Source organism: Dendrobates tinctorius, unplaced genomic scaffold (assembly GCF_039654945.1).
Source record: "Dendrobates tinctorius isolate UK_male_01 unplaced genomic scaffold, ASM3965494v1 ptg000171l, whole genome shotgun sequence".
Lineage (NCBI taxonomy): Eukaryota > Metazoa > Chordata > Amphibia > Anura > Dendrobatidae > Dendrobates > Dendrobates tinctorius.
The window spans coordinates 25,001,553-25,017,190 of record NW_027361838.1 but is presented as its reverse complement, the minus strand read 5'-3'; the positions used below and the strand labels follow the sequence as shown (position 1 = coordinate 25,017,190).

The following is a 15,638-nucleotide window of genomic DNA, read 5'->3' as shown; positions in this document are numbered from 1 at the left end:
TAATTAAAAAAAATATTGGAGAAAGAGAAACCAATCACAAACTAAAATGTTTCTATACTAATGCACAAAGCATGGGCAACAAACAAGGAGAATTGGAACTACTAACACAGGAAAAGAAATATGATGTCATTGGAATCACTGAAACTTGGTGGGACAATACACATGATTGGAATACAAGACTAGAAGGATACAACTTATTTGCAAGAAACAGACTTGATAAACGAGGAGGAGGTGTCGCATTGTATGTTAGAAATGCGTATATCTGCACAGAGATTGAAGCTTCAGAGACTGGGAGTTCTGTGGAAACTGTTTGGGTAAGAATACAAGGACAGAACAATGGAAAGGACACCATTGTAGGCATTTACTACAGGCCGCCTGTGCAAGCTGAAGATATGGATGAACTCTTTATGCATCAAATGGCCAAGTTCTCCAAAAAATATGACATAGTTGTCATGGGAGATTTCAACTATCCAGACATTTGTTGGGAATCTCTCTCAGGCAAAACTAACAGGTCAAGGAAATTCTTATCCTCTCTTGCTGACAACTTTATCTTCCAAAAGGTAAAGGAGAAAACAAGGGGAACTGCTACCTTGGATCTAATCCTTATAAACAGGGAGGAAATGGTTGAGGAGGTAAAAGTGGCTGGGACCCTAGGAGGTAGCGACCATGCTATTTTAGAATTTTGGATAACTAGAGGCGGAAGACCTGTGAAGACTCAGACGTCAAGGTTAGATTTCAGAAAGGCAGATTTTAAGGGATTCAGAAAGAGAATTGGAGGGATCCAATGGCTGGATATCCTTAAAGACAAAAATGTCCAGGAAGGATGGGAAATCTTGAAAAATGAAATTCTCAAAGCACAGTTGTTAACAATTCCGAAAAGAGGGAAGAATAGGAAGCATTTAAGGAAACCAGGATGGATGAACACAGAACTTAAGCACATGCTAAAAAGGAAGCAAAAAATGTTTATAAAATGGAAAGAAGGAGGCATATCTAAAGAAGAATATAATGCTGTCTGCAGAACCTGCAAGGCACAAATCAGATTATCTAAAGCTGAAAATGAATTGAGGCTTGCAAGAGATGTCAAAAGCAATAATAAAGGATTTTGGGGATATGTCAAAAGTAAAAGAAAAGTTAAAGATGCTATAGGATTTTTACAGGATGAAAATGATGAAATGGTAAGACAGGATGTTGAGAAGGCTGAACTTTTAAATTCCTATTTTGCATCTGTTTTCTCTCAGAAAGGAAATGTAACATCAACTGTTATTCACTGTCCTATTAAGGGAATAGAAGAATCCAGGATATCTATAAACAGAAAGATAGTGAGGAAACACTTAGCTAACCTAAATGTATTCAAGTCTCCAGGTCCAGATGAATTACACCCCAGAGTACTGAAGGAGATAGCAGAAGAAATTTTTGAACCCCTCTCCATAATCTTTGAAAATTCTTGGAGAACAGGAGAAGTGCCAGAAGACTGGAGAAGAGCAAATGTTGTTCCTATCTTCAAAAAGGGGAAGAAGGTGGACCCAGGCAACTATAGGCCGGTGAGTCTGACTTCTATACCAGGAAAGATCTTTGAACAAATTATTAAACAACATGTATGTCAATACCTGGATAAGAATGAAGTGATCAAACAGAGTCAGCATGGGTTTGTAACTAATAAGTCATGTCAGACTAATTTAATTTCCTTCTATGATGGTATTACTGATTGGGTGGATCAAGGAAATGCTGTAGATATAGTATATCTTGACTTCAGCAAAGCATTTGACAAAGTCTCTCATACAATCCTTATTGAAAAAATGACTAAGTATGGAATGGACAAGGCAACTGTTAGGTGGATTCATAACTGGCTTAGTGATCGGACCCAAAGAGTGGTCGTAAATGGCTGCACATCCAGTTGGAAGAATGTCTCAAGTGGGGTACCACAGGGCTCTGTCCTGGGCCCTGTATTGTTCAACATCTTTATCAACGATTTAGATGAAGGAATTGAGGGTAAACTGATTAAATTTGCTGATGACACAAAGCTAGGAGGGATAGCTAATACTAGAGAAGAGAGAGAGAGGATTCAAAAAGATTTAAATAAACTGGAGAAGTGGGCAGCAACTAACAGAATGGTTTTTAACAGGGAGAAATGCAAAGTACTACATCTGGGCAATAAAAATGAAAAAAGCATATATAGAATGGGAGGAATAGGGCTAAGTGACAGCACATGTGAAAAAGACTTGGGTATACTAATAGATCACAGACTGAATATGAGTCAACAGTGTGATGCAGCAGCAAAAAAGGCAAATGCAATTCTAGGATGTATTAACAGAAGCATACAGTCTAGATCACGTGAAGTAATTATTTCCCTCTACTCCTCTTTGGTCAGACCTCATCTGGAATATTGTGTCCAATTTTGGGCACCACATTTTAAAAAAGACATCAACAAACTGGAGCAAGTTCAGAAAAGAGCGACCAGAATGGTGACCGGTCTGCAAACCCTGTCTTATGAGGAAAGGTTGCAGGATTTGGGAATGTTTAGTTTGCAAAAGAGAAGACTGAGAGGAGACTTAATAGCTGTCTACAAATATCTAAAGGGCTGTCACATTGTAGAAGGATCAACTTTATTCTCATTTGCACAAGGAAAGACTAGAAGCAATGGGATGAAGCTGAATGGGAGGAGACACAGATTAGATATTAGAAAAAACTTTTTGACAGAGTGATCAATGAGTGGAACAGGCTGCCACGAGAAGTGGTGAGTTCTCCTTCAATGGAAGTCTTCAAACAGAGGCTGGACAGACATCTAACTGGGATGATTTAGCGAATCCTGCTTTGAGCAGGGGGTTGGACCAGATGGCCCAGGAGGTCCCTTCCAACTCTACGATTCTATGATTCTACTTCACTCAGTTCAGATCATGCAATGTAAACTTGAGGTGGAGTAACACTTTAAATTTGCATGAGTTAAATCTTTGCTTACACTGATGTTTCCACTCTGAATTGGATTATTTTCCAGTCCAACCTATCCATTCCCATACTGTAACAATACCGTATCATTGACCTTGAACAAATGCCAGAGAAGAGTACACAACTAAGAGCCATCTTTCCCTATCTCTGCCCAGTACAAGGCGTGTGGCTTCTCTTGAACAGTGCTTTTAGAATGTTTGCTTTCAGAAGAAGAGTTTTGTGAAATGGTGATAAAACAAAACCAAATTTAGAAAGTGTTTTTGTCCTCAATATAACCTATTTTTTTTTTTTTTTTTTCTGCCAGGTTATTGCTATATGTAAAATAGCTTTTTACACAGGGTTGTTGTTGTACAAACGATCAAGCGAGCATTGGATCGAGCAAGACTCCCAAATCTTTTAATATTTAGAGAGATAACAGTCCGTAATATTTCACCTGATTAACAAAATATGTGGAAACAGAAGTGAAGAGATAGCGAATTGTTGGCATAGAAAACCATCTACCTATTGTAATATATTTAAATGCAAGGCTTGATCATTTTAAAGGGATTCTCCAGGAAATTATCCAAGATGGCCACCGTCACCTATTTCAGGCTGCAACCTGTGTTTGAGACCCACAAAATGTATTCAAAAGGGGAACAAATGTGTATTAAATAACAGCATTGTTGGAAAATAAACCATATAGAAAAACAACATAGAAAGAAGGACATATTTAAAAATATTTTAAAAATAGCAAGAAAGGGGGACGGTTATGCCCAATAAAGTGTGGAAAAGTAGTTAGCTGCTGAAATCCCCTGTCAAATATCTATATAGTCAATGAATAATATTCAAACAGATGAAATGATCATTATATCCAACTTAAATATATTACAATAAATGTCCAGTGACAGAATGTGATAAATGGCAATATATAGGTAAACAGTTAATTGCTGTAAAATATTTGTAACATTGGTAAATATGCAACAAGAAGAAAAGGGTATAAAGTATTTTTTCATAGACAGCAGGAGGCTGAGTAACAACGGAAACAACTATAATAGAAAATCTGGATTGCAGAATAATATCAATACACTATAAGGACGACCTGCCACAACCCCCTCACACCACTCCTATGCCGTTTCGCTACTGCTTCATCAGTGAGTGTGGTAAAGGGGGAAATGTGTATACAAATGATTATCAGTGAGGAGCATCATTATATAGGGCGCCGCTATATGGCAAACACATCCAGCGCAGAGGACAAAGTGCACATCACTGAAGGTCCGGGAGCCATTCATGATGTGAAGCCAAGCCAGTCTAATCTAGAGGTGAGACAGGTGCATGCGCAAGACGGCGCAAAGTGCTCCCCGCAGCCATCTTAGAAAAGGGAGGAGAGGGATCCAAAAATAAGCCAGGGATATGCGCAGAAGAGCACGCAATGCTCCCTACATATAGAAAAGGGACAAGAAAAAGATTTTGTTCCAGCTGTCCAAATTTTATCGATCAAAAATTAAAAATAAATGATGGCAAATAATCATGCACGCATCATGCGTGGCTACGTGTTTCGAACACTCAAGTGTCCTTTCTCAGCTAAAAATGGCCAAGAAAGCAAAAATTCTGTCGGGGTATGTAAACTTTTGAGCACACTACATATAAATGTGTAATAATCACATCTTGCTTATAATTCGCACTGGTGCACAATAAACAGGTGTCATCCACGTGTCGTAGTGTTACACTGCACAAGTGTAGAATACCAGGCAATCATATGTGGGTCCTGACAGGTACACGAAATAGAGTGAGACAGATATATGGAGTGCCAGGCTGACAGGTCTCAGGGCGCTGGTAATAGTAATCCGATGCTGCTCCTGTCGGGTGCCTCTAGAGAGGATATAAACATGGGAAGCAGGGTAACCCGATTGCAGGGGAGCGCAAAGAAAAGGGAGAAGCTTGAAAGGTTTTATTCTTTATTCAGTTCCACTACGTGTTTCAACGGATAACCTCCGTTTTCATCAGGTAGCAAGTCTTTGACTTGCCACCTGATGAAGATGGAGGTTATCCGTTGAAGCGCGTAGTGGAACTGAATAAAGAATAAAACCTATCAAGCTTCTCCCTTTCCTTTGCGCTCCCCTGCGATCGGGTTACCTTGCTTCCCCTGACAGGTACACAGGCACACTCCTTCATAAGCACTGCTCCTGAAAAGGGTTGAAGTGGCGCTGGATAACTCCTTTAAAGGGTAAAGGTAACACTACATTTTCCTTGTTTATGCCCAATCTAACAAGTACAGGGAATTCAATATCCATTTATAGTGTTATGATCGCACATCCAATAAAATTTGCACATAATTCAGTGTACGTTACATATTTTTATATGGAACGTGTTCATTATCTTCAGGATGGACTCCAACAGAGGGCCCATGTTCTAGAATTCTACATGTGCCCCCTATTATCCCATATCTCACCATAGGGCACCTAATCATTTCTCTTCCAATCCACCAATAATTGTGAGCTATGAAGTTTATTAAATCATGCTCTTCGAAATCTTATTGATAGTAGGAGGCTGGGTATAAAATGACAGTGGCCCCCCTAACCATGTTATATCTGCCCCTGATTGCACAGTGAGCTGCAGATATTCCATGCTCATTCCCTGCCACTCAAGCCCTGGGAGTCCATAATGCTGCTTATATGGCATATATGTGCATTTTTCTTTATTTTACACGGTATTCATGTTCATCTCCAACAAACAAGCATAGGAATGTCATTGTTCCTCTTTTTCACAAATAATGTTCATCGGTTGTTTCTTTTTTTTTTTTTTTTTACCATTCTTTTGTTCATTTTTTTACTGTGTCAATCATGTTTAAAAACAAAGTAATTCCATTGTTCTGTGCTCATTTTGCCAACTTATATTTCCGTGTAAAAGGCTGTAACTCTGAACTTTCCATCAGTAGCATGTGTGCAGGCAGGATTGTCCAGTCTGTAATGCTTTCCATGACTGGTTTGTGACTTTGGCACCCCAGCCAATCGCTTGCCATGTATACAATCAATACTTTCACAGTAGTGACTGCCTGTTGGAACATACCTGGTGGTGTTTACGGTCACAGGCGTAGGCACTACTGACACTCTAGTGATTGACATACTTGAAGGCAGTTATTGGATTTGGAAGTCTTATTTTCTCAACCTCTTCCAGTACTGAAAGGTTTTACCATTGTATTTCTGGATTACTTTAAGACTCAAGTACAGTTTCACATGTGGATAAGTACCTGACCTTGATAGACAAGATCTTTTAGAGAAATGATACATTTCATCTGATGCCGCATCGCACAGACTGAGCATTATGTTGAGTTTACTCTGTATTTCTGCGGCGGTTTAGAGCTACCATATAACAGTGCAGGAGCTTGTTGGGAAGAATAGTAGTGTACGGTTTCTCTTTGTTAATAGCCGGTTATCAAGTCTCAGGAATCAGCTCTTGGCACGAGAAAAGTCCTGATTACGACTAATGGATTGAATAAATCTCTGCTGTAATGTAACATCTCACTGCTCACCAAACAGGTCTCTGATTGCACTGAACTTTCATCCAAGGGGAGACATTTCCATTTACCTTTTCATTTTAATCCTGATATTCACATTGAATTATTACGCGATACTTTGCTCGTTCACTTAATAAGCCTTCTGTATTATAGCAGTTTTGTTGAGCTATGGCTGGTATTAATCTCAGGCCCTGTTCACAACATGTTTTGTGTCTACAATGTAAATATTTGTGTTTTGTGAATTCCTGATATATACCTCCTGAAGGGTAGGCTGCATACACCGGTGTAACTTGATGCTCATGGGCCCAATTCAAAATCTCCAACAGAGCACCCCAAAACTATCATAGGTCTATAATATAATGTACTGGTCTTCCAATATTTTTGGCCCCTTAGACTCCAAGTGCTATTGTGACTCCTGCCCCTATTGTAGTTAGGCCGCTGTTGCCACATATCCCACTGTATGCTTCACCTGGGCATCCACTTCTGTTCTTCCCCATCAGAGTATGGACTCTGGTGAATCCGTGAACCGCTGTACCCGATGTGTTCTGCAGGAACATTTCCCCATGATGCCATAACGTTTTGGTACCTGCTGCCTGGGAGACTGTCTGGAACATCTGTCAATTTCAATAGTGACCTGGACAAGCAGCATGCCCCCAATCGTAGGGCCTCATAGTTGACCAAAACAGAGCAGATCTTGTGGTCAGGAAGTAGCAAGGTCATGTGACCTTGGCTGCTGCTGCAGGATTTTGGGAAGTGAGGGGATGGCGCGTCAGGTTAACGTACTAATTACTCTCCCATAGCAGCAGCATCGGCAGTGGCGCAGATCTAGAGCGTATAAATAGCCAATGTCCAACATCTTACTGGGCAGCTTTGCCATGCTGTCATATCATTTTACTTTTGCATCTCTCCTGGCATACACATTGATAGCATAGTACATGATGGGAACAGGGTCTCAGCCTTCAGTGTACATTTTATGAGAAAATCAACAGTTGTTTGTAACGATAGTATTGCTTTTATTTTGCATACCGGTACAGATTTTCATCTTTATTTCAGGCAGAATTGGTTCTAGAGTTTTCCTAATTTCTATTTTTCTGGTTGGTGAGTAGTATGGCACCCTGGACAATCGCTTTATTAACTAATATGTATGCAGATTTTATAATGAATATTAGACTCTGCTGTTATATGCACTCTAGCGTTTTATATGTGATGTGCAGAGAATATAGTGTGTCAGATGTGGCAATGTGATTTTATGTTATATTTATGCCCTCTACTTAATTGCAGTTTATTAAGTAATTATATCACATGTGAGCATATGTTTTATAGATGTACTGATTATACGATAGACTAAAAATATGCATACGTAAGAGAGACTAATCTGTACAATGCAAAGAATGGCAGCACTCAAAGCTACAGTATATCCAGTGCGTAAAATAAATATTTGATACACTGCCGATTTTGCAAATCTTCTCACCTACAAAAGAATGGAGAGATCTGTAATTCTCTCTCACCCATGACAGCACCACGGAGAGAGGGGATCCGCCCTTCAGGGACAGGAATCTACAGATAAAAGGGCGGCACCTCTCCTCCGCCTTCAGTTGGGTTCCTGTCCCTGACGGAGGAACCCACAGGACGGTACCTTGCGTATGTCCAGGATCCGGGGACGGCCTGACCGGTGATGGCAGCGGGGAGCCCCCTGCCTCGGGAAGGTGCGGTGCCCGAATCCGCCACTGCTGGGGCCGATGCAGGCTGCCGGGTGAGCGGGAGGGAGAGACGCCGGAGCCGCCGCTCCGGAGAGGAAGTCGGGGCTCGCGGGCACCCGGCAAACATACGGGCGGCGCCGGGGTACAGAGGTGTACCAAGATTGCGGCCGGCCCGGAAGTAGAAGCCGGCTTCCAGGTCCCGAGAACCGGCGCATGCGCAGGAGCGCTCTCCCGGGGACCGCGGTGCAGGATGGGAGCAGTGACGTCACAAGGGGCGGCAAAATTTAAAATGGTGGTTTCACAACTCCTGGCTGGAAGCGATCCTGATAATGGAGGATAGCGACCAGCAACAGGAGCAGCATGCCAGGCTGCAGAAGCAGCAGCAGCACCACCACCGGCAGAAGGAACGAGACAGAGATGGCCATTCCAGAAGTCATTCCACGTGGCGCAGTACGTCAGCGGCAAGGAGCAAATCGCCACCAGGAGATCAGCCTATACAGGACCTGACTCCATCTCCCGAACCGGTACCTGCAGCCGCGCACCTTTTGGGGGTAAGTGATCTTTGTGAATGTTCACCCTTGTAATATATTCCTCTCCATTATTAGGGAAAGAAGAAGGGGAAAAAGAAGAACAGGGAATGCCCCACTTGCACTAGAGCCCTACCTGTATCATGGGAGAAAAAACTATGTGAGTCTTGCACGAAGGAAGTTCTTTGTCAGGAGACTCCGGATTTCGCATCAGACCTAAAGGGCCGCAATTAAATCAGAGGTTCAGAGTGCCCTCGTATCCCTTAAGCATAGGGATAAAACGAGGAAGAAAGACACGATAGAAACCTCCCAGTCAGACTCTTCCATGTCGGGAGAAATCACGTCTAAAACCTCGGAATCCGGCTCCTCATCCTCAGACGAGGAAACAGGAGGGCGTCACTGTTTTCCCCTAGAAGAGGTAGACAGACTAGTAAAAGCTGTAAGGTCTACCATGGGGGTATTGGACCCTAGGCCAGATAAAACAGTCCAGGACATAATGTTCGGGGGACTAGGCCAGAAAAAACGGAGAGTATTTCCGCTTAATGAAATTGTCAAGGGCCTAATCAAAAAACAATGGGACAAGCCAGACAGGAAAAATTCTACAGTCCCTTCCCTTAAAAGAAAATATCCTTTTGAGGAGGAGGCATCTACGTCTTGGGATAAAGCCCCGAAACTCGATGTAGCAGTCGCTAAGGCCTCAAAGAAATTCGCCCTTCCCTTTGAGGACATGGGCACCCTCGGGGACCCCCTAGATAAAAAGGCGGATACCTTTCTAAAGGGGGCATGGGAGTCGGCAGGCGGTAACCTCAGGCCAGCAATAGCGGCGACATGTACCTCAAGAGCCCTAATGGTATGGGTGGACCAACTTGAGAAACAGCTGAGGGAAGGGACACCAAGAGATAAGATCTTAGATTCTATCCCAGTAATAAGGGGAGCGGCTGCATTCCTAGCCGGCTCATCGGCCGATTCAGTCAGGCTATCGTCCAAAACAGCAGCACTTTCAAACGCGACCCGAAGGACACTATGGCTTAAAAGTTGGCCAGGGGACCTACAGACCAAAATGAAATTATGTTCAATCCCCTGTGGAGGGAAATTCCTTTTTGGGGAGACGTTCGATGACATCCTCCAGAAAGCAGGGGACAAGAAGAAAGGATTCCCAAATTTGGGGCCAGCAGCATTTAAGAGGCCCTTTCGAAATAGGAGGTTTTTTCAGAGGAGACTACCGAGGGAACAAAAGTGGGATGACAAAAGAAGCGATACAGGGTTCATCTTTAATAACTCTCCCTGAGACAAAAAGCCCTCCAAGTGACAGTACGCCCAGGGTGGGGGGAAGGTTATCCCTTTTCCTGCCAGCCTGGAAGAGAATTTCAAACAACCCATGGATAGTAAACCTAATCCAGGAGGGCCTAAGAATAGACTTTCTCTCTCTTCCACCTCAAAAGTATGTAACAACGCCGCTGAGATCCAGTACGCGAGAACAGGAAGCGCTAGAAAGCGAGGTCCTAGGCCTAGTAAAAAAAAGGGAGTCCTCCAGGAGGTTCCCCTACAGGATATGGGCAGAGGGTTCTACTCCCCTCTTTTTCTAGTAACCAAACCAGACGGCACCTTTCGAACGATTATAAATCTGAAAAAGCTAAACGAATACGTCAGGAATCAGAGCTTCAAAATGGAGTCAATCAGGTCCACCACCAAAGTCCTGTTCCCAAACTGCTACATGACTGTGTTAGATCTGAGCGACGCCTATTATCACGTCCCTATCCACAAAGACTCCAGAAAATATCTCGGGTTAGCCGTCTCAATAAAGGGCAAGGTGAAAGAATTCCAGTACAGAGCCCTGCCGTTCGGAATATCGATAGCCCCGCGGGTAGTCACCAAAATAATAGCAGAAATGATGGCTCACATAAGGGAACAAGACATAATAATAATCCCGTATCTAGACTATTTCCTAATAGCAGGCAGCTCGGCTCAAAAATGCAGAGAACAGAGGGACAGGGTGATGGACACTCTACAAGCCCTAGGCTGGCTTCTAAATCTAAAAAAATCAAGATTGGAGCCCAGCAGGGTACAAGAATTCTTGGGCCTAACACTAGACTCAAACATTCAGGAGTGTCGCCTCCCAGACCACAAAAAGGAGAAAATCGCTCAAATTACAGCGAGAGCAATCCAAAATCCCTCTATGACACTAAGGAAGGCTATGTCACTGCTGGGTTCCCTATCCGCCTGCCTGCCAGCAGTTCAATGGGCTCAGTTACACACAAGAGATCTCCAGTGGGACGTATTAGCCAACCAGGCAGCAATAGGGGGACACCTAGAGGGTCGTATTACCCTAAATTCAATAACTATTCATTCCCTAGCTTGGTGGGGAAAACCAGGAAAATCTGTCCAAAGGGATCCCCTGGGTAACAAAGATAACACACATAGTGACAACGGATGCCAGTCCCACGGGATGGGGAGCACACCTGAACAACGAGGTGACTCAGGATGTATGGGGATATCAAGAACTAAAAGCCTCCTCAAATCAAAAAGAGCTTCTAGCAGTAGGCTATGCACTGACACACTTCCTACCCCTGCTCCAGAATCACCATGTCCGCATTCTTTCGGACAAGCGAGTCACAGTGGCCTATTTAAATCATCAGGGGGAACCAGGTCCCAAGCCCTAATGGACACATCCGCCAAAATCCTCAAACTGGCAGAGGCAAACCTGCTATCTCTGACAGCCCTACACATCCGGGGTACAGAGAATCAAAGGGCAGACTTTCTGAGCCGCACCCAATTACGACAGGGGGAATGGGTACTAAAGTGGTCCATTTTTCGGCATATTGTAAAAATGTGGGGGACCCCAGACATAGATCTGTTTGCCGATTTCAAAAACAAAAAAAGGCGCCTTCTGCTCCCTAGATCCCAGGGGGAATCCTCTAACTCTGGACGCGTTTATGCTCCCATGGACACAGAGTCTAACATATGCCTTTCCCCCAATCATGCTCATTCCAGCGGTCCTAAGGAAAGTCAGGGAGGATGGGGCAAGAATGATACTGATAGCCCCAATCTGGCCCAAAAGAACCTGGTTTTCCTGGCTAAGAATGCTCTCAGTAACCGACCCATGGATCCTACCGGATCTCCCGGACCTGCTATCGCAGGGCCCAGTGTTATGAATGAGTCACCGTAGGAGGCAAAAACAGAAATACAAGCTAAGTCCTGAAAACCAGAGAAGTTGGCAACTATCAGATTGCAGACCCCTGAACCTATCAACAGAACTAGCAGTAGCCGTGGGGGGTTCCTACGATGCCCTAGACCCCTCGATCACAGCCGGAGAATTAAATAGGCCTTAAGAAAGAAATGGGAAATCTAAACTGCCCCAGAGCAGACAGGCAGCCCCCAACAAATAATGACGGTGAAGCAAGATGAAAACACTAACACAGACAGAAAGACAGACTGAGCAAAGACGGGGCCCAAAACTACCTAGATAGGAAAGGACAGGAAGGCTGCTGTCTTCAATCTGCCAAAACCCTATCAAAGACATAAGCCAACAAGCTGATATGAAAAAGGCCCTGAAGCAGCTAGGCTTCAAAAACTAAATCAGCACTCAGGTATTTTCAGAAGACAGAGCTAAAGGAATTCAGCACACCCCAGCAGGGAATGGCAGAAATCCAGAAAAACAAAGCAAAACAAAGTCAAAGCACCAATGCAAAAAGCCGAGCAGCAAACTTAGCTTTAGAGGAGCAGGAATTCAGACTGGTCTCCAAGGATCCCACAGAGAAATCACCCGCAGGGCAGAAGGGCGTCGGCAGCCTTATATCCAGTCAGTAACTCCACTCAGCCAGTCATCATCATCAGCCTCAGGTGTTTGATAATCAGGCTCACTACCTTTCTTTACCAGAAGAGGGAGTTCCTCGGGCCTCAGTAGTGAAGGGGAAAATGAACTCACAACAGCCCAGTGTTACATCCTCAGGCACCGAAACTCCATTTAACAGCATGGAATTTGAGAGGGCACTGATGAGGGACAGGGGATTTTCAGAGAACCTGATAACTAATAACTACATTACAAAAAAGTAGGAAAACGATTACGATGAGAGCTTACGGCAGAACATGGAAAAAATTCCTATCCACTTCTAGGGCAAAGGTTCAGGACGGGGTTCAGATTGATAAGATCCTAGAATTTCTACAAAAGGGCCTAGAACAGGGTCTGGCGGTCAACACATTAAAAGTACAAATAGCGGCATTAGGCGCCCTCTATAACCATGATGTGGCAGGTGACCCCTGGGTAGCACGGTTTATTAAGGCCGCAACCAGATCTAGGCCAATAGCTAGTCAAAGGTTACCGTCATGGGACCTGAATCTTGTACTTTCAACACTGACAGGCCCTCCGTTCGAACCAATTTACTCGGCACACCTAAAAATCCTATCACTTAAAACGGTGCTTCTGGTGGCACTAACATCAGCTCAAAGAGTGAGCGATATCCAAGCCTTATCAGCAGGGCCACCTTTTACAAAAATTCTAGAGGATAGAGTCATCCTAAAACCTGACCCAGCCTATCTACCTAAAGTATCATCACATTTCCACAGGTCCCAAGAGGTAGTCCTTCATTCCTTCTGCCCAAATCCAAAGAATAGGGGGGAAGAAAAATTCCACACTTTAGATGTTAAAAGGTGCCTAGTACAGTACTTAGAGGCCACCAAAAAATGTAGGAAGGAAGGCTCTCTTTGTATGTTTCCAGGGTCCTCCGAAGGGGCTCAAGGCATCCAAGAGTATCCTGGCAAGGTGGATAAGGGATGCGATTGCCCTGGCATACTCATCCAGTGGAAATACCATCCCGGAGGGGCTGAGAGCTCATTCCACAAGGGCAATGGCGACCTCATGGGCTGAAAGATCTGAGGTATCAATAGAACAAATCTGTAAGGCGGCCACCTGGTCATCACCTTCAACCTTTTTCAGGCACTATAGATTAGATCTAGCCTCTACGTCTGACCTGACCTTCGGGAGAAGGGTCCTTCAGGCGGTGGTCCCTCCCTAAGCTACCAATCTCTGTAATTCTCTCCGTGGTGCTGTCATGGGTGAGAGAGAATAGCTTAGTTACTCACCGATAATGGTGTTTCTCGGAACCCATGACAGCACCCGCTTATTCCCCTCCCCTTCACGAGTGTGCTGAGCACGTGTTACTGTTAGTAGAGTGTTTCCGTTTAGGCACGGTGCTTTTGATAAATAAGCAGTATTATAATATTGTGTATGTATTTCTGTTGTCTAACTAACCTGGAGACCCTCTGATGCTCTGTAACCAACTGAAGGCGGAGGAGATGTACCGCCCCTTTATCTGTAGGTTCCTGTCCCTGAAGGGCAGATCCCCTCTCTCCGTGGTGCTGTCATGGGTTCCGAGAAACACCGTTATCGGTGAGTAACTAAGCTATTTTTATTGTAGGCGCACTTCAACTATGAGAGACAGAATCTAAAAAAAAAAAAAAACACAGAAAATTTGCATTGTATGATTTTTTTAAATAATTAAATTGCATTTTATTGCATGAATTGCGGTAAGTAGTTGATCACCTACCAACCAGCAAGAATTCGGTCTATCACCCGATCGTTTTTGTTTAAGAAGCACTCCTTCTCTGCACCTGTATTATTGCACCTAAGAATACTGTTCAAACCATGAAGCATGGTGGAGGAAACATCATACTTTGGGTTTGGTTTTCTGCAATGGGAACAGGGCAACTTCACCGTATTGAAGGGAGGATGAATGGGGAGATAAATCGAGAGATTTTGGCAAACAACTACATTCCCTCTGTAAGATAATTGAAGATGGGTCTTCCAGGATGTCAATGACCCAAAACATACAGCCAGGGCAACCAAGGAGTGGCTCCATAAGAAGCATTTCAAGGTCCTAGAGTGGCCTAGCCAAGCTCCAGACCTGAACCCAATAGGAAATCTTTGGAGGGAGCTTAAACAATGTTGCCCAGCGACAGCCCCGAAACCTGAAAGATCTGGAGAAGATCTGTATGAAGGAGTGGGCCAAAATCCCTGCTGCAGTGTGTGCAAACTTGGTCAAGAATTACAGAAAACATCTGACCTCTGTAATTGCAAAGAAAGGTTTCTGTACAGATATTAAGGGCTGTTTTTCTATTATATCAACACTAATTTCATGCAATAAAATGCAAATTAATTAGGTAAAAAATCACACAATGGGATTTTCTGCTTTTTATTCTTAGATTCTGTCTATCACCATTGAAGTGTACCTACGATAAAAATTACAGACCCCTCCATTCTTTGTAGGTGGGAAAACTTTCAAAATCAGCCACTGTGTGTGAATGTGTGTGTATATGTATGGAAAGAAGATAAATTGCTATTTTTCTTCTTTCTTTAAGCTCCTTGGTACTCCATGCATTGGTCACTTAATGTTGGATTCTCCATAGATACATCCTGCTGCCTGATGCAGTCTGTCTGCCATTGAGTTAATGATTACATCTTCTATGTAAGTGTAACATTAACCCATTGTTTGTAGGATAAAACAATACTGAGGGTACATGCCCACGATCAGGAATAGCAGTGTTTTGGACACAGCGCGCTTGTGCTGCGTTCAAAACGCTTTGTTGTACGGTACAAGCACAGTGGATGGGACTTATAGAAATCCCACAACCACTGTGCTTCTATTTGAGGTTGCGCCAATTGTCCCCCGGTGCGGGTTTACGAGCTGCATCACCTCAAATTCTAACGTCTCCGCAACAGAAATTTCCACAATATAATGAATTGGATGTGGTAAAACCTCATGATTCAGTGAACACATGCAGAATAACCTGTGATTACAGCGCAGCGAAAATACGCTGCATCCAAAGCGCTGCTACGTCCTGATCGTAGGGTTAATACACATTGAAAAGCATATAAGACCGCATTAAGATAACTTGTGAATTGTCACCGTAGCAGCTTATAAAACGCCTTCCACTCTACATTTATGGTTGTTGCATTTTTACAGCACAAAATCTGATAAA

General features: G+C 43.5%; 1 protein-coding gene across 4 annotated transcripts in view; it reads left to right on the top strand.

The window, feature by feature from the left end:
• The window catches only part of SPIRE1 (spire type actin nucleation factor 1), a 209,505-nt gene that overhangs the window by 15,993 nt on the left and 177,874 nt on the right, over positions 1 to 15,638 (top strand). The window contains exon 2 of one of the 4 annotated variants that reach the window (XM_073551006.1): positions 7,490 to 7,534. The exons of the other annotated variants lie outside the window; for them this stretch is intronic. The gene's annotated coding sequence lies outside the window, so the exon portion shown is untranslated. The remainder of the gene's footprint in view (positions 1 to 7,489; positions 7,535 to 15,638) is intronic. 4 annotated transcript variants of the gene reach the window in all.